This window comes from Dasypus novemcinctus, chromosome 1 (genome assembly GCF_030445035.2).
Source record: "Dasypus novemcinctus isolate mDasNov1 chromosome 1, mDasNov1.1.hap2, whole genome shotgun sequence".
Taxonomy (NCBI): domain Eukaryota; kingdom Metazoa; phylum Chordata; class Mammalia; order Cingulata; family Dasypodidae; genus Dasypus; species Dasypus novemcinctus.
The window spans coordinates 149252175-149272982 of record NC_080673.1 but is presented as its reverse complement, the minus strand read 5'-3'; positions in this window follow the sequence as shown (position 1 = coordinate 149272982).

Sequence of the window (20808 nt, the reverse complement as noted above, 5' to 3'; positions counted from 1 at the left end):
GGTTGGGATTCTGACAGCTCTAGGGACATCTAGACACTATAGATGGGCAGACAAGCTCAGGAATTCGACACTCTGTCTGTCGGTGAGCCTTCCCTTGGAAATTTATGTTCCTCAAGGTAACAGGGTTAGACTCATTTATAATTTTCCTACCTGTAGCTCTTCTGACCCTTTTATTTGAACCTGTAATTAGTACTATGCCCATTAAATATATATATCAGAAAAATAAATTTTCTGGCTGTTCATATGCTAATTGAGTCCTGAATCTCAGCAAAGTTGTAGCCAATACCCACTCTCCAGTTCATTGGACTTACCCTAGACAACTAACAAAATGATGATGAAGGACAAGGCCCACCTTATAAAACAGGAAGTATCTGCAATTGCAAGCAAGACACTTCCATCCATCTGCCCCGTGGGATCTAAGTCCCTCTCAATCAGGAACAGAGTAGGCATCACTCTTCAGAAATCCTCAAGATTGAGGAATGAGCAAACATAAGGGTGGAATGCAACTATGGACTAAAATAGACTTATTATTCTAACAATGGGAGAAGTTGTAACATTTAAATAAGAACCTGAGGTTCTGAGGGTAATGAAAGAATAGGTATAACATGGGACATTGGAATTGTTCTGAATGACATTGCAATAATGGATACAGGCCATTATACATTTTGTCAAAATCTATAAAAATGTGCAGTGCAAAGTTTAAACGCTAATGTAAACTCTTTTGTTTTTTTTAAAGATTTATTTATTTTTTTATTTCTTTCCCCTTCCCCCCCACCCCCTGCCCCGGTTGTCTGTTTCTGTGTCTATTTGCTGCGTCTTCTTTGTCTGCGTCTGTTGTTGCCAGTGGCACAGGAATCTATGTTTCTTTTTGCTGAGTCATCTTGTTATGTCAGGTCTCCTGTGTGTGCGGCACCATTCTTGGGCAGGCTACACTTTCTTTCGCGCTAGGCCGCTCTCCATACGGGGCGCACTCCTTGCGCGTGGGGTGCCCCTACACGGGGGACACCCCTGCGTGGCAGGGCACTCTTTGCGCACATCAGCATGCCCGTGGGCCAGCTCCACACGGGTCAAGGAGGCCCAGGGTTTGAACCGTGGACCTCCCATGTGGTAAACTCTTGACCACAGTTAGCAGCAATGCTTTAATATGTACTCATTAATTGTAGCAAATGTGCTGTACTATTCAAAGATATTGTTAATGGGGAAATCCCCCTATATTTTCAAGATATCATTTATGTAATCTAAAGGTTCTTTAAAAATAAAATTTTAAAGATAATATAGTTTATATACTATTAATGATTTATTGGCAATTATGACATTTAACATATATATATGAAAAGAACAAGAAAGAAATTCCCACAAATTTAAATGATGTAATAGATTTCAAATTAAAAAGTTATTCTTCTAAGAAAATAATTTGATCAGTAAATGAAAACAAATATATTTTTCACTTCAGTAATTTATATTTAGCCTCCATTTTTAACTAATTCTTACTGAAAATTTAGTGGACATAAATTTAAACAAATGTTCATACTACTGTACTCTGTCTCTACCTTTGTTTCAGGTCAATAGGTATTGAGCATTGATCTTTCTAAGTTACAACTTTTTCCTCATTAAAACAACTTAAGGATCCTGCTGTGCTATTATGAAAATAGTTATATATATATATATATATATATATATATATATAACAGAATGTATCAGAAAATCTTGAGTTTAACTTTTTGGTGATTAACTGGGGGAATACTCAAATCTCTCATAGGATGTTAGCATTCTTTGAATATATTCAATTTTGTTTCAATTGTGTTGTATTTTCTTTTTCTTTAAGGTGCACTTTATTCTAGATGTTAGACTGAAAAAAGGGATCTGCCAAATTACTCTAAATTTCTTCATTTGTTTGCAAAAAGTACAAAATTTACAGGTGTTTTTCTGATCCCCATTTTGATATTTTTTAACTGAGTTTGCTAACTGGATGCTTTTATGATTAGGTGGTAGATTTGCTTTAAATGGCTGTAAATGACATTTTACGTCCTTCCTGAAACTACAGTTTCTTAAACTACTTTCAATTACAGAGGATATACCTGTCTTTTAAATTATCATAATTACTTTTCTTTTAATGTATTACCTCTATTAAATTCCTTTTGTGTGAGATTCTATTGGTATTTACAATGTTGATATTTACTCCCTCTGTTTCATTCATACAGAATGCTATAAAATCTTTGTGCAGACTTTTAAATTTCATTAGACCTTTTATTAGTCACTCCTCACATTTTATAAGGTAAGGAAAGCTTCACTATTTTTTAAATAGAAGAAAAGAGCAGTAGTTTAGAGTCAACCCCAGAAATCACAAATGGCCTATTCAATGAACCTGTGGCCTCATTAGAGATCCAGAGTCCATTTATCTAGATACAGTTAGATTCATGCATTTGAAATGGATTTTCTTTAACTTTTAAAGTAGTTATTATAAACCTATTAATTAAGGAGCTAGGACTCCTTAAAGCACTACAATTTAGCCATGTTGAAAACAACACAAGCATAGTATATTATTTTTAGCAGTTTAAGGGAAAGAACTTTTATGTGTTCTCAGAAAGTATATCAGGACAAAGAGTCACCATAAATAATTTTAATCAAATGAGAAATTTTAAATGAAAGGTAGAGTGAGGTATAGAGTATAGACCAAATAACATGAAAGAGTCTTTTCAATCTTTCTAAGTATGTTATCTTATTTTTTAAAACTTTTATTTGAGGTTAGTATAGATTCTCAGGAAGTTGCAAAAAAAGGTATAGGAAGTTTTCTTTGTACTATTGCCACCTTTTTTTCTTGAGTATAACAACTTTAACCACTGTAGTACATCATCAAAACCAGGAAATTGATATCAGTACTTTCCTCAGAATTTATTACATACCCTTATTTATGGGAGTGGATACATAGCACTGTGCATTTTCATCACTTGTGTAAATTTGTATATTTACCACCACAATAGAGAAAAGTGCTCTTTCAACACCATAAAGCTCCATTGTGTTATCCCTTTGTAAGTCCACTCCCACCCTCATTTCCTAATCCTATCCCTAAGAGAACCACCAATCTCTTCTCTATTTCTATCATTTTGTCATTATAAGGAAATTATATAAGTGGAATAATATATTACATAAACTTTTTGGCTTGGCTTTTTTCTTGAGCACAATATGCTTCATAGCTATCCAAGTTATTGCATCAACTTCACATTCTTTTATCTTCCTCTTGGATTTCAATCATATGAATATTAGACCTTTCCTTATTGGGTTCAAGTTTTATAAGGCAGTATTTATTTATTTACGTATTCTCTCAGTTGTTCAATTTGGGTAATATCAATTAATTTACCTTTGAATTCACTGATTTTTTTTTCTTCTGCCATTTCCATTCTGGTGAGTCTATGCAGTGAGTAGTTTTTATTTTTTTCTCATGTGTTTTCATTTATTGTATTTTTCAGATCTATGATTTCTCTTTTTTGGATCTTCAATTTCTTTGCTGAGATTTTATTTGAAATTTGTTTCAAGAAGTTTATGGTGCTTTGGAGCTGCACATACCTTAGGAAACCATGTTCTTAAAATTAATCCATTCCTGTGAGTGTGAATCCATTTTAAGGAGGACATTATGATGAGATTCCTTCAATTAAGGTGTGGCTCACATCATTCAGGATGGGTTTTAATCTTATTAATGGAATCCTTTATAAGCAAAGTAGAAACAAAGGAGAGAAAACCTTAGGAAGCAGAGAAACTGAACTTCAGTGGGACACAGAGAAGAACTGTAAGGGCAGGAGAGGCCAACATGTATATTGCCATGTGATGAAGTAGTCAAGGTCCAAGGATTGCCAGCAATTTATCCCAGAATGCCAGTCTCTGGGAAGAATACATTACTGTGATAATGCCTTTTGGACTCTCTTTTGGCCTCAAAACCATGAGCAAATGAATTCTTATTGCTTAAGTCATCCCTTTGAATGGTATTTGCTTGAGTAGACAAAGAAACTAAAAAAGGGTTTATAATTGTTAATTCCAGCATCTTTATGATTGCTACTTTGAACTCTTTTAACAGGTAATTCTAATATCTTAATCAATGTGTTGGTGTCTTTCAATTGTATTTTTCTCATACAAGTTGTGAATGGTATGGTTCCTAGTATTACAAGTGATTTTTTTTATTGTACCAAAGACAATTTGCACATCATGTTTTGAGTCTTGGGATCCTATTTTATCTTTTCTTTTAGCAGGCATCAGCATGTTTATATGAAGCATGGTAGTAGAAATGGAGGTGCATATACAGATACCCAATGGGTCACACCATTACCACCCTGGCAAAACCGGAGTGCTAACTCATACCACTTTGTTGCACATTGATTGGGTAAATGTTCAAACTGCTGACATCTTCCTGGTGAATTTGAAACACTGACTTTCATTACATTGTTCCTTCAAATGTGGGAGCTCCCCTCAAGGCTCCAATGACATTAAGCAGGGAAGAGAATGAATTGGAAATTAACCCCACCTCTTACCACCAAATTCTGCTTATTTGATGCTGGGTGGGAGGAGACTCAACTCCTGTCAAGTCCCACTGAAACAAGTGTGGGTAGGAAAGCAGAGTTCTGATTAGCACCATTTCATACTTGGTTTCATTGGTGCTGGGTCAGGGTGGAGTTTGAGCTCCCTACTGGGTCACATTTTCACCATGGTGGAGCAGAAGACCAGAATAATGTCTAGTCCTACTTCACACATCCTCACTGTCTTGTGTGGAGCATGGAGGCTCAGGTCTTTCTGTACCTTGCTGGTTCTGTCCTGGTGGCAGAACCAGAGCACTACCTGCTTCTGCCAGGCAGAGGATGGAATGTCAACTGTCGGCTTGGGTACATTGACACTACTCTGGCAATGGAATTAGAAAACTTCCTGGTTCTGGTAATTGGGAATGTAAGATCCACTCTTGTGGTAGTTAAAATTCTAAAATAACCTCAAGATATTCTGCCTTAGTCTCTGAAATTGTGAAGATTAAGAGATGTCATACAAATGATTATGTTATGTTACTTAACAAAATGGATTTTTCAGATATAATTAAGATTTCTGAGAAGTTGACTTTAGTTAATCAAAAGGGAAATTATCATGGTGAGTCTAAAATAATTACATGAGCTCTTTAGAAGCAGGAAGTTTTCTCTAATTCATAGCAGAATGGGAATTCAGAGATATCCAAATCACTAGAAGGATTATGCCCACCTTTGCTGACTTTGACAAGGAAACTGCCTTGTACAAGGACTAGACAGCAATCACTAGGAGGTTAGAACAATCACTCATTGACAATGACCAAGTAAATGGGGGACTCAGTACTTCAGTACATAGAAATGAATTCTGTCAGTGAAAACAAATCTGGAAGTGGATTCCTCCTTCCCTGAGCATCTGGAGAAGAAACTCCAGCCAACATTTTTATCACAGCTTTATGAGATGCTAAGACTAGAACACAGTTCAACCCATTCAGAATCTTGTCTTCCCCAAGAGAGAGATGATAAAGACATCTCATTTTAATCTGCTAAATTTGGAGAAATTTGTGATGCAAAAAATAGGAAGTGAAAACACATTTGGTTCTTTGAATTTGGGTACAGCCATAACAAATAGTTAAAAATGTTGGATTGGTTTTGAAATTGTCCAGTGGTGAAGTCTAGAGATTTAAGGGGCATTATAAAGAGTTTAATTTTCCTTGATTAAACTGTTAATAGAAATACAGACATGAAAGGCATGGCAAGTGAGAATTGAAAAGGATGTGAAGAACATTATAGAGAAATGATAGTCACCTTATAGAAATCTTACATTGCTATGAAGAGATTGTTAATTGTAATTTGGACTTGAAGAATGCTGCCAGTAAAGGCTGAGAAGGAAGTGAGGGACATGTTAAAGGAAGTTGGGGAAATAAAAATCTTTGTTATGTAATAGCAGAATGCTTAGCCGTATTCTATCCTACAATAATATGGAAAGTAGAACTTGAAAGACATGAGTCTGAATATGCAGCTAAGGTGATCTGCAAACAAAATGTTGACGTTACTTCCTATTTCCTTCTTGCTGCTTATTGTAAATATAAGAGGAGTGGAATAAAATGAGATGGGAAATGTCAACCAAGGGAAATATTTAGGATTTGGTCATTTTGAAAATTCCTAGCCTCTTCAGAAGGCCAAAGACACTAAAGTTTAGATATGGCATGCCAAGATCATGCAGAGAAAAGGCTGAGTGTGTGACTGTACAACTCTTTGTTCAAACCTCAGAGTACTCAACCACACAAAAGACACTTCCAGGTAATCAGTACAGTTCCTCATAGATCCTCTTAATAAAACCAGGAGACTTTGGAAACTTAAGGGCATTGTTTCTCAGTCATCTAAGGAGAAGCCAAAAAAAAAAAAGGAGAAGTTATTTCAAAAACGTTTGTGGATGTAGGTTGTCTCTGGTAGAGTAAATCCCTGTGATATCTAGGACAGATCCACAATGTTTTTGAGAAAATTATATTAGAAAAAACATTGCCAGAGTGGACTGAAAAGGACAAAGATAATAGAAAAATGAAAGGAGGCTCTCAGACCACTAAAATTCTACTAGCAGGAAGCATGTTGATAAAATTACTCAGCCGCAAATATATGCTCTTTCAAGAAAGAGAAAGGATAACTGTCTTAGCTTTCATGGGATGCTATGACAAATACCACACTCATTGGCTTTGACATAAAGAATTTATCAGTTCACAGGTTTGGATGTTAGAAGTCAAGTGGTCAGCAAGGATATAGTTTATTCAAAGTCAGTACTCATCCTGTGATGCCAATCCTTCATAATATGGTGTTGTACCTCTCAGCTTTTCCTTACTTTGGGCTTTTACTGACTTGCCTGTGCTTATAAGGACATCAATCATTTTGGCTTATTAAATTTGGCCTCATCTACATAGTATTTTCAAAGATCATTTCATGTATCTAAATTAATGATAACATCTTCCAACATTTTATTTAAAAATGGGTCCAGACCATAGAACTGGAGGGTAGGACTTGAGTGTGTCCTGTTGGAAGCATTATTCAATAGATCACATTACTTAAGGGGGCAGCAATAGTAGTCTAGAGAAAAGATCCAAGAGCCAAAGGCATAGAGTTTTGGACCATTGTTATGGTTAGGCTCACATGTCAACTTGGCCTGGTAATTGTGCCTGGTTGTTTAGTCAAGCAAGGTCTGGCCTAATTGCTAGTGTGAGGACATTTTGTGGACTTAAATCATCAGTAAGTTGACTGTATCTATAATCACCTGAGGGGATTGCCTTTAGCAATGAGAGAAGCCTTATCCAATCAGTTGAAGGCTATAAAAGGAAAAGTGATGATTTTAGCAGCCGGAAGAGAATTTTCATCTCTACTTGAGCCAGCCAGTTTCTCTTGGAGAATTTATTGAAAACCTTCATCAGAGTTCCCAGCTTGCAGCCTTCCCTATGGAATTTGGACTCATGTATCCCATCAATCATAAGGGACAATTCTATAAAATCTCATAATATTTACAAATCTCTCCTATGCATTCTGTTTCCCTGGAAAGCCTACTCTAATGCACCTTCATACTAGGAGTGGTTCTTAAGAAACAGCTTCTTAAAAATGGGATTTCTGAATTAGATCTAGGGTTTTTGCAATTGATCTATACTCTGTATAGATTCAAAGGCACTAATGACTCTAATTCTAATAATCAAGTTTCCACTGATAGTCTATGGCATGAGTTATCAGTAGTGATATTCAAAGTATCACAACTGGAGAAACGGACTTGGCCCAGTGGTTAGGGCGTCCGTCAACCTCATGGGAGGTCCGCGGTTCAAAACCCGGACTTCCTTGACCCGTGTGGAGCTGGCCCATGCGCAGTGCTGATATGCGGAAGGAGTGCCGTGCCACGCAGGGGTGTCCCCCGTGTAGGGGAGCCGCACGCGCAGTGTGCGCCCTGTAAGGAGAGCCGCCCAGGAATGGTGCCGCCCACACTTTCCGTGCTGCTGACGACAACAGAAGCGGACAAAGAAACAAGACACAGCAAATAGACACAGAGAACAGACAACCGGGGGAGGGGGGGGAACTAACTAAATAAATAAATCTTAAAAAAAAAAAATCACAACTGGATATGTCTACTCACATACTTACAAGAGGAAAAGTTCTGGGTGAAAGTGTTTTTTATACCTGACCAGAATTATGTACAGTTAAAAGGTTTAATGATGTTAGTTGACTGTTCCTAACTGGATCCAGTTATTAAAGAAGGTATGAGCTTCAAATTTGCAACCCAAGTGCCACATAAATGATGTGAAAGTTTCTCTGTGCCCTGAAAGAAACTCTCACCTTGTGTAGCCTCAGACTTGTTATCTCTGAAAACCAAAGAATCTCAATGTGCAAGTGGCAGAATTACAATGGAAATTATATCTCAACTTTGCAAAATGTCTGCTATTAAGTAAGGACATTGATTAGAAAGAAATGAGATCCTGAAAATTGGAACAGGGACGTATGGATTGATAATGATGGCAGTGGAGACATTGAAACCCTAGATTCTGCTGTTTGCTAAATAACCTGTAATGGTCTGCCTTTACAAAACAGCCACCTAGCATCCAGTCTGCCTTGAGGAATCAGCTTCCTGACATCTATTCTACATTCAGGAATCTTCAATCCAACCTCCACATGAAGAGGCCAATCTTGTTTTACCAACTGGATACCCTGAGGGATTTGTTTGTAAGACACTAATTCTTCTTGTTACCCACCCCCACCACCCTTCTTTTCTTCCAGACCTATACCTAGACTGTAATCCCTACAGGTCATAAAAGGTGAGGTACAAAGTGTGACCCATGAGGAGGTATGCTACACTCCAAAAGAACTGCTTGAGTTTTCCAGTTAATAAAGACATAAATAGGGGAACATGTGTGGGAATAGATATTAATGGTGTAGGATAAGTGTGGACAGAATATTAATTTGGATAAGGCTGAATTTATTGATATGGGCCCACTAAGTAGAGATACTGGATTCAATGTTGTAGCTTGAGGGGTTAGAAAGGGCTTTAACAGTATGTTCATGTGTCTGTAAGAAATATGGACCAAAAAATGGTTGACATAACCTGGGGTCAAAATGCCCAAATACAGTAATACTGTAGATGAGGATATCCAAAGACTTAGAGAGGTTGGATTGCTAGAGTGGATCTATCATATAAGACCTGCTCACCTACCCCAGGAATGTCCAGAGAACACAACTTTCAGCAGGACTGTGAAAATTTATGAAACTAACTCCACCTTCCCTGAAAGGCTTTTTGGCTGCTCTTCTCTGTAGATCAGATATTACTGTGGGAACTGCTGGCACTGAACTGGGATCTTTAAACTCAATGGGGAATGATTGGATCAGGCTTGACAGAAGCCAAAGGGAAGCACTCATTCACCAAAGACAGGTGAGCATGACTACTAAAATGGACAGCAGATCAAAGTGGTAATCAAAATAGTCTGAGTCGCAGAGACTTATAGTAGATAATGAGATACCTAGAAATAAAATATTAGGCAGTCTACTAAATTCATACTTGATCTGTTTAAGCAGAAGAGTTCTAGTTCAAGTTGTATTAGTCAATCAAAGCTTACAGATACCAGGCCACAAAGCATAAGTTACTTCCCTCACCAAAATCTATTTTTACTTGTTGGAGCAAGATAGCTGCTGACATCAGCCAGTGTTCAAGCTTTTTGGGTTACTCTGTTCTCAGGGCTTACTTCTCTTTCCTCTGTGTACTTACTTCCTGGGGCTCCAGCTTAAGACTATAGCATCAAACTCCAACATCAAAAACCGCAACATCAAAATCCTCCAACTCTGTCCTTTGCCATGTCTTTTATCTGAGTCCCACCTATCAAGGTGTGGGAACTCAACACCCTACTGACATGACCCAATCAAAGCCCTAATCATAATTTATTCACACGCAGGTACAGACCTCTTTACAAACATAATCCAATATCTATTTTTGAAATTCATAACTATATCAAACTGCTACACAAGAGAAAAAATCTAATTTTAATTGTAAAAACAGAGAGTTAAGGCCCTTTAATCATTCCAAGACTTGGGGAAATTTGCAGACCCAGATCCCTTTGAACGAGGGGAAGGCCAAGACCCCATGGGCAAGGACCCTGTTTTACTGCCAAAAATTTATACTATTAATCTTCCTCCCAGCCTTCACCAGAAAAATCTATGTTTTTTAACTAGGGTAACTGTACACTTGGGAAAAGGATATAATCAGACATTTCAGAGGTTACTAGATACTGGCTCAATGTTACTGATGTTCACCAGTCAAAATTTGGGCTTTTGGAGGTCAGGTGATCTATGGAGATTTAACTCAGGTCCATCTCACAGTGGGTCCAATGGATCTCCAGTCCTAGTCTGTGGTTATTTCCTGAGTTCCAGAATACAAAATTGGAATACATATACTCAGCTACTGACAGAATCCTCACATTGGTTTCCTCACATGTGGTGTTAGACATATTATAGTAGGAAAGGCCTGTAGAAGCCACTAGAACTGCCATTACCTGGCAAAATAATGAAACAAAAGCAATGCAGGATTCCTAGAGGGATTTCAGAGATCAGTGTCACCATGAGGGATGCAGGGGTGTTGATTCCCACCACAACCCCCCTTATCTCTCCTATTTGTTCTATGCAGAAAACACATGGATCTTGGAGTATAAGAGTGGATTATCCTAAACTTAACCAGGTGGTGACTATAGTTGCTGCAGCTTCTTCAGATGTGGTATAATTCCTTGAGCAAATCAACACTGCCCCTGGTAGCTAGTGTGGTAGTCTTGAGTGTTTTGAGGATGCTAGAAACTTACATTCTTAAATTAATCCTGTTGGTGTTGGTGTGAGCCTATTTATTCTAGGGGAGACCCATTGATTAGAATATTTCAGTAAAGTATAGACCAGAGTGGTCTTATTCCTTTTACTGGAATCCTTTATAAATGGGATGATACTGAGAGAAAAAGGCCACAGACACAGGAAAAACCCCTCAGAAGTTAAGAAAAAAGGTCCTAGAAGCCAAAAGCTGAAATCAATGGAACCCAGAAAAGGGGAAGCCACAGGAGCATAAAGAACACCACAAGAGCAAGAAACCGAGAGCAATAGGGCTGTGCCACGATGATGGAAGAGGTTGTTGATGTGGGAGGGGTGGGGTGGGTGGGGTGCAGGGTATATGTGGACCTCATATTTTTTGAATGTAACATTTAAAAGAAAATAAAGAAGAAAAAAAAGGAAGAGGAGGCAGAGACTGGTAAAAACTTAGATGCTTGAAGAGGTTAAAGTCAAGAATAGGGCCACTTGTCAAGTCCTTGAAAAGGGTAAGCTGGTTGCTATATCAGCTCAAAAGAGAAGATATTGTCCTATAGCTAACTCAGACATTGAAATACAGTATGTACTGTAGGTTTTTAGATTTGCTTGAGGCATGTGACCTCTGTTTTCCTTCCAATTTATCTCTATGGCAATGAGAACAATAATTACATTACTGTCCCTCTTGTGTATATTGGAAACAGATAACTTGCTCTAAGTTTCACAGGTCCTCATCCAGAGGGGAATTTTGCCCTAAGACATCCATACCTAATACTGATATTGATGAAGATTTGTAGTTAATATTGTTACTGAAATAATTTAAGGTTTTTAAAAAATATTTTGATGGAATAAATGTATTTTACATATGGAAAGAATATGTATTTTGGGAATCCAGAGTGTGGAGTATAGTAGTTTGAGTCTTTTGTGGACCCTAGAAAATTATGCTTTTAAATTAATCCATTCCTTTGGGTGTGAATCTATTGTAGGTGGGACACTTTGACTAGATTACTTCAGCAAGTCAAAGCCCAGAGTGGGTCTTAATCCTCAGGCTGGAATCTTTTATAAACAGGATAAAGCTGTGATAAAAAGGCCATAGAGACAAAGAAAATCCAGCAGAGGCTAAGCAAGAAGGTCTCAGAAGCCAGAAGCTGACATCAATGGAATGTGGGAGAGAAAAACTGTAGAAGCAGAAAGAACAACACTAGAGGAAGAAACTGAAAGGGACAGAGCCTAGAAGAGAAGGCAGAGACTGAAAGATGCCACCTTTATACCCTAGCATGTGGCAGAAGCCCAGGTATCCAGCAGCCAATTTTCAGGGAGAGAGGTTTGCCTGATACTTTTCTCAGACTCAGAACTCTTTACCTTGTAAATTAATAAATACCCATTTAAAAAGTCAACCCACTTCTGGTAGGCTTTAGGAAACTAAATGCCCGGTAAGCAGCTATTGATCTAGAAAATGATTTTTTTTTTCCAATTGTTAGTAAGGACAACCAGAAACAGTTCACTTTCAGCTGGCAATGCCAGGAATACACCATTACTCTCCTAACTCAGCAATTTATCAACTCTCAAGCCCTATGTCATAATATGGTCCACAGGGATCTTAATCTTCTCTCCGTCCCACAAGACATCACACTGGTCCAAAATATTAATGATATCAGGTGGACATAGTGAGCAAGAAGTAGCAATTACTCTATACTATTGGTAAGATATTTGCATATCAGAGAATGGGAAATAAATCTAATGCAAGTAAGAGGCATTCACCCTCAGTGAAACTGCTAGTTGTCCAGTGGTGTGTAGTCTGTGAAAATATCCCTCCTAAGGTATAGGATAAGCTGTTGCTTCTGGTCCTTCCTACAACCAAAAAGTAGGCACAATGCCTAATTAGCCTTTTTGTATTTTGGAGACAAGATATTCCTGATATGGGTATGCTACTCTGATTCATTTACTAATTGACCAGAAAAGCTTCTAATTTTGAGTGGGGACCAGAAAAAGATTAGGCTCTATGATAGATCCAGGTTGCCTTGCCAGATGCTCCGCCACTTGACCATACGATTCAGAAAATCCAACAGTTTTGGAAGTGTCTTCTCCCTGACCCCTCTTCTTTGCTTATAAATAGATATAGTGCCTTTTTGGCAGTCCCCTTTAGGAAAATAACAAAGCAGATCATTAGGATTTTGGACAAAATCCTTGCCATTCTGTGCAGATACCACTTCTCCTTTTGAGAAACAGCTTTTGACCTGCTCCTGGACCTTAGTAGAGTCTGAATGTTTAGTCATGGGCCACCAAGTTATCATGAGAACTTAGTTGCCTCTCATGAAATGGGTGTAGACAGACCTGCCAAGCCATACAGTTGGACATGCATATAAACACCACAACGTTAAAATGGAAGTGGTATATATAAGATAGGGCTTGAGTGGGTCCTGAAAACACAAGTGCATTACTTGAAGAAGTGACCCAAATGTCCATGGTCCCAACTCCTGCCATACTACTTTCTTGTTCCAGCTTACATATATGGTCTTTTGGAGAGTTATTCACAATTAGAGAGACTAAGGAAGAGAAAACCCAGGCCTGGTTTACAGATGTTTTGCGCAATATGCAGTACCACCTGAAAGAGGACAGCTGAAGCACTGCAGCCCTTTTTGAGGATGTCCCTGAAGGCCTTCTTTCTAATGGGCAGAACTTTGAGCAGTGCATCTTGTTGTTCATTTTGTTTGGAATGAGAAACGGCCCAAGGTATGTTTGTACCTAATGATCTAGCTGGTGATCAGGGACTGGGAATGAATAAGATAGAAAAATTGGTAACAGAGAGGTATGGGGAAAAGTCGTGGATAGGCCTTTCAGAGCGGGCAGAAAACTGAAGATAACTGTGTCCAGTGTGAACGTTCACAAGAAGGTGACTTAGCAGAGAAAGATTTTAATAATCAAGTGGATAATATGACCTGGTCTTTGAATACAAATCAACCTCTTTCCCTAGGCATTCCTATCATTGCCCAGTGGGCACATGAGCAAATGGAGTCATGTGTGGAGTCAGCAACATGGACTTCCCCTCACCATGGTTGACCTGGCTACAGCCATGGATGGTTGCCCAATCTTCTAGTAGCAGAGGCCCACACTCAGTCCCCAACATGGCACCATTCCTTCAGGTGAAAGACCATTTACTTGGTGGCAGCTTGATTACATTTGACCACTTCCATCATGGAAGGGGCAGTGATTTTTTCTAACTGGAATAGACACATACTCTGGATATTGTATGCTTCATCAATGTATTGAATGTTTCTTCCAATATTTCCTTCCATGGACTTAGAGAATGCCTGATCCACCATCATGGAATTCTACACAGCATTGCTTCTGAACAAGAAACACACTTCACAGCAAATGACGTGTAGGAATGAACATATGCTTATGGACTTCACTGGTATTACCATGTTCCCCATTATCCTGAAGCATCTGGATTGATAGATTGGTGGAATAGCATATGAAGACTCAATTATAGGGCCAACTAGATGGCAATATCTTGCTGGGCTGGGGCAATATTCTCCAGGAGACTATGTATGCTCTAAATCAGCACCCACTCTGTGGCATTGTTTATCACATAACCAGGATTCACAGGTCCGGGAATCAAGGTGTGAAAATGGGATGGCATCAATTACTATTACCTCTAGTAATCCACTAGAAAAAATTTTGCTTCCTATCCCTACAACCTGCTGGTCTCCACCCTCTAAGATAAAACACTGTGACAAAATGAACTTTTTCATATTCCATAGAAGAATGCCCCAGGTGTATACTTTCTTGCAGATCCTCCCACCCCCAATGGCCAGCACCTACCATATTTGCCAAATAACATTCCTGCCATTGTAGATTTAACCACAGACCTACAAACCCCCAGAATGGATCTGTTCACTCCTCCAGCTCTTCCCTTATTTCCCTGGATAGTTGAACCCACACCTCCCCAAATTCCCCCTCACATTCCAGACGATAGATCTTACAGTGATGAAAGACATAATGAAAAAGATTATTTTATTTTTTATACTTGTATTTCATTTATTATTATTATTTTGTTATTTTTATTTATTTTTTGGACTTTGTTTTGGGGAGATCTTGAGTCAAAGAAGGGTCATAACTGTGGCAGGGGAGGATCATTGGTGTAGGGTGTCAATGATGGGGGGATGTGTGGGGAGGGGTGCACCTGGGGCATGCCTCTATTGAATATAAATATGTTCAGATATTCATGGGGCATTGTCTCTATGGGTAGAGACCCACACAGTAACCAAAAGAAAATTGAATTCCCATCCTGGGAAGTCCTGCTATATATTCTAATAAAGCAGCAAGAATCTCTCAACTAATGGGCAGTGCCTAGTGAAGGAGGACAGACCACTATGCCAGACCCTTCATATTGATATTTGTACTTATGAACCTTGTTTTTGTGAAACTGAAACTTAGATTAGTATTATATACTGCTTAAGAGTTATCTCCTGAAAGCCTCCTTTTTGCTCAAATGTGGCCTCTCCAAGCAACACTTGGCATATAAATGTACCAATTTCCCCTTCCCACCCCAGGAATGGGATTTGACTCCCAGGGATGAGCTTCACTGGCACCAAAGGATTATTACCAAGCACCAACTATCAATGCATTTATAAAAAGACCTTGACCAAAAGAGGAAAATATTAAATACATATGAATTTTTATGGCTAAAAGATTTTAAAGTGAGTTGGGAGGTCATTCCAGAGATTGAGCTTATACATGTCTCAACAGAATCTCATTGACTGCCACAGTAACGGGATGATCTATTTGAGGATCATGGGATGGGACTTATGTGTTTTGTGATTTGGAGGGTGTGGCAGTTTGAGATTTTTTATGAATTCCAAAAAGAAATATTGATTATGTTTGTAAAATGGTCTGTTCCTCTGGTGTGATGCCCATTGATTGTATTGAATTCAAAGGTTTTATGTTTACTTGATTATGTTAAAATTAGGGCTTTAATTCAACCATGTCATTAGGGCATGTAGGGTTGAGTCCTCACCCCTTTGGTGGACTGTATAAATGGACACTTACTCAAGGAGAACACAGATGAAGAAACACACAGAGGAATCAAGAGGGCTCCATAAACATGGGAGAGGAGAGATCTTGTCAGCTTTGATCCAGTGGCCCTGGGAAGAGAGATAAGCCATTCTCCTGAGAGTTTACAGTTGACTGTCTGAAGAGAACAGGGCAGCTGAGCCTAGAAAGAAATGAGCCCTCCAGGCTACAGCTGAGCTCGGAAGAAGTTCAGACCTCAGAGCCTTAAGAGGAAAGAGGAAGGCTGAACCCTAGCAGATATGGGCTGCTATCTTGCTTCAACACATGGAAAAATACATTTGGTGAGGAAGAACCTCTTATGATAGATACCTTGAGTTGAACTCTTTAGGGCTTTGTCACTGTAAGCTTCTACCCCAAATAAATATCCTTCATAAAAGCCAACATACTTCTCTTCCCCTTTGGTTGACTAATACAAAGGGACATGAATCCTTGCAAATTATAGAAAGGATTGTGGTCGGCAGAATTCAATAATGCCCCCAATGTTTTCTGTCATAATCCCCAGGAATGTGCATGGTAAAAGGAGGGGCTATTAAAAATAAAAAGTTACTAATTGGTTTACTTTAAGTTCATCTAAAGGGAGTTGATTATCAAGGTGGCCCTAATTTAATCACATGAGCTCTTTAAGAAAGTAGACTTTTCTCTGATTGGTTACCAAATGGGCAGTCAGAGATTCTCACAGCATGACAAGAATTTTACATGCCATTATTGGTTTTGGAGATGGAGAATGCCAATCAGAATGAAGAGACAGTTTCTTTAAGAGCTGAGAAGGATCCCCAGTGAGTAGCTAATAATGAAAATGGTATCTCAGTCTTAAAGCTGCATGGAACTAAACAAAACCTCAGTAACCTGTAAGGAAATTCTTCTCCAAATCCTCCAGATGGAAGACCAGTTTGAATGACACCTTAAATTCAGTCTTGTGAGACTAAGTAGAGAATTAAATTGAGCACACCTGGATTTCTGACTTATAGGACTGGAAGTTAAATGGAAATTGCTTATTCTAATAAATTTTGAATAGCTTGTCAAGAAGCAATAAGACATAAATATATATTTGGTACCTGGGCATGAGGATGCTGCCATAGTCAACACTTAAAAAGATAGGCGTAACAGTAGAAAAACTAATAAAATTTCACTATCTCTGATGGTGAATTTGAGTGCTGCCTGTTTTCACTGAGCAGGGTATAGGAGATAAGCTACCCACTTGGCCCCCAAAACTGCACTCCCATGCCCAGGTACCAAATATGTACTTATGTCTTATTGCTTCATGACAATCTATCCAAAATTTATTAGAATAAGCAATATCCATTTAACTTCCTGTCCTATAAGGCAATCTGATTGTCCCATCCTTATCCTAGGGAGTGGGTATGGAGTGAGAGCTTTATACATGCTCACCTCACTGAAACCATGGAGATGTGGTTTTATTTCATGTGTGGTTTCTGTACTATTAAGCCACCTTTCTTCTGATCCTGATCCTTTGGTCAGCATAACAGGCTTATAATACTCTTTTGTGTCTGTGGATTTTGGTCACTCTAGGTGGCAGGCTATTTCTGTGCTCTTTTCTAGATGTATGGAAGGAATAAAGAAAATGCAGGAAACCTACCTTCATGTTGTTTCTGAAATCCTAAGGTCCCTAGGAAGTACATTGCCTTCTTTTCATCTTTCTGAACTTTCTTACATTTGATCTTGTGTTAAGTCTAGTGTTTTGAGTTATAAGAGCAAGAATCTAGAAGGAAAGGGGCTATGCCATCTTGGCTTAAATTGGAAGTCTTGATGAATGGTCATTAAAATTTAAAAATAATGAATGGGAGTAACACCATCTACATGGTACTTAAACCACTTCCTAAAATAACTCCCCAGAGATTCAACGAGTAAGGGGCAAATTCCCTTCTTATAACTATGGGATGCAGTAGAGAATGGAGAAGGACTCCACAAATGGTAAATCAATGAAAAAGAAAAATATCCGTTTAGAAACTTCTGTCTCAGATCTGCTGTTCTACTTCCCTCTCTCTCACTTGGTCCTGCACATCCTGGGAGTTGCTCAGAAGCAGCAGCCCAGATACCTCCCACCTCCTATTGGGCAAAAAGTCTATGATAGCCACTCACAGAAGTAATAGAATAACAAGTATGTCCAGGCATAGGGACCTAAATCCATAGAGACCTGGGCAGAACACAAGTCACTGAGAAGGGCTGCATACAAAAGGGCCTCCAGGAAAAAAGAAAGAGCACAGTAGAAAGGATGGCAAGTGATACACTCAATCTAGTTTCTGTTGGCTGGACCAAATGCCTACAAAATGGAGTGACCCACCTTTCTGGATAGACCCCATCTGACTTCCCAGAGCAGGATACCCTAATATGGAAGAAACTGGAGGCAGAAAAGGCTCATAGAGTAAAAAGGGGAGTTAAGCCAAACTGTTGTAACACAGACAGGCCCCAGATCTGGAAAAAAGTAAGAAAAATGGGGTATTGAGTGAGGGAGAGAACTTAAACAAATCATAGGGGCTGGGGAGAAAATTCTATGCAAAACAAAAAGAACAGATCAAGATTCCCAGAAAAGGAAGAGAAACAATTACACAAAAGTGCACTCTTAAAAATTGTACCTCTTATCAAGGACACAAACTAGATGAAGAAGAGCTGAGAAAATTGGACAAATTCAACACAGACTATTATAAAGGTGTGGAATAAGTTAGACCAAGCATTAAAGAAGAGCTTTAACACAAAGCCAGTCAACAAAAAGAAAACACTACAGAAAAGGGAGAAACCAACCTTCAGATTTAATTCATCAAGATAATCAGATGCCTAGACATCAGAAAAAATTACAAGTCATACTAAGAAACAGGAAGATATGGCTCAGGCAAAGGAACAAATTGAAACTTCAGAGGAGACATAGAATTTGGAACAAGTAATCAAAGAAATGCAACCAAATCGCTTAAATCAATTCAAGAAGAAGGAAAATATAGCTAAAGAGATAAATTACATTAAAAAGACATTATGTGGTGGCAGACTTGGCCCAGTGGTTAAGGCATCCTTCTACCACATGGGAGGTCCGGGCCTCCTTGACCCGTGTGGAGATGGCCCATGTGCAGCCCTGATGCGTGCAAGGAGTGCTGATGCCATGCAGGGGTATCCCCCGTGTAGGGGAGCCCCACGTGCAAGGAGTGCACCCCATAAGGAGAGCCGCCCAGCGCAAAAGAAAGTGCAGCCTGCCCAGGAATGGTGCCGCACACACGGAGAGCTGACGCAACAAGACGACGCAACAAAAAGAAACAGATTCCCATGCCGCTGACAACAACAGAAGCAGATAAAGAACACGCAGCAAATAGACACAGAGAACAGACAACCAGGGTGGGGTGGGAGGGGAGACAAATAAATAAATAAATCGTTAAAAAAATAAAAATAAAAAGGCATTATGTGAGCAAAGATAATTTGAAAGTATAAAAAGAAACAGCGGAAGTTATGGGAATGAATAGCACAATAATAGAAGTTTAAAACACACTAGAGGCATACAACAACAGATTTATAAAGGCAGAAAAGAATCAGCCAACTAGCAGAAAACATGATCGAAATTATAACATCAGAAGAAGAGATAGAGAAAATAATATAAAATTTTGAGCAGTTTCTCAGGACTTGAATGAGGCACACATTCAAATACGTCATGGGTGTTCCAGAAGAAGAAAAGAAGGGAAAAGGAGAAGAAAGAATATTTGAGGAATTGATGGCTGAATATTTCGCAATGTTTATAAAATACACAAATATACAATTCCAAAAAATGTAATGTACTCCAAATATAATAAATCCTAACAAACTTCAATATATACTAATCAGAATATCAAATGCCTAAGATAGAGACAGAATTCTGAAAACAGCCATAGAAAAATAATTCATCATATACAAGGGATTCAATAAGACTAAGTACTCATTTCTGATCAGAAACCATAGAGGTGAGAAGAAAATGGTATGATTTATTTAAGGTACTGTAAAAGAAAAACTGTCAGTCAAATATTCTTTAGACAGCAACACTGTCTTTCAAAAATGAGAGAGAGTTTACATATTCACAGATAAACAGAAACTCAGAGAGTTTGTCAATTAAATTTCTGCTCCACAAGAATAACTAAAGGGAGTTGTGTAGGTTGAAAGGAAAGGACTAGAAAGGGTGACTTTCAGCAGTGTGAAGAAATGAAAATTATCAGGAAAGGTAATTAACCAAAAAAGAGCTGGGGTAATTATACTAATATAAGACAAAATGGATGTTATAAGTAATAAAACAATCAACCAAGAAGAAATATTAATGCTTCTAACCAGGTTGCCTCAAAATGCATGAGGAAACAATTATCAAAACTGAGGGGAAAAACAGACACCTCCAATATAATAGTTGAAATTAAATACAGCACTCATCAATAGATAGAACATCTAGAGAGAAGATCAATAAGGAAACAAGAAAATTTGATTAATATAATAAATGAACTGGACCTAACACACATATACAGAACATTGCACCACATAAAATAGGATATACATTCTTTTCAAGTGCACGCGGGTAATTCTCCAGGATAGACCACAGGTTGGGTCACAAAACAAGACTCAATAAATTGAAAATGTTTACAGCTATACAAAGCATCTTCTCTAACCATAATGGAATGAAGATAGAAATCACTAACAGGTGGAGAACTGGAAAACCCAAAATGTTATTGAAAATAAATAATCCACATTTAAACAATCAATAGAGTCAAAGAAGGAATGGCCAGAGAAATCAGTAAATATCTTGAGGTGAAGGAAACCAATAGCACAACATACCAAAACTTATGGGATACAGTGATGGCAGTGCTGATAGGGAAATTATAGTGCTAAACACTTATATTAAAAAGAAAAGGGGTTCCAGGAAGAAGAAGTCATCAGAGTCTGCAGGCAGGGCCCAATT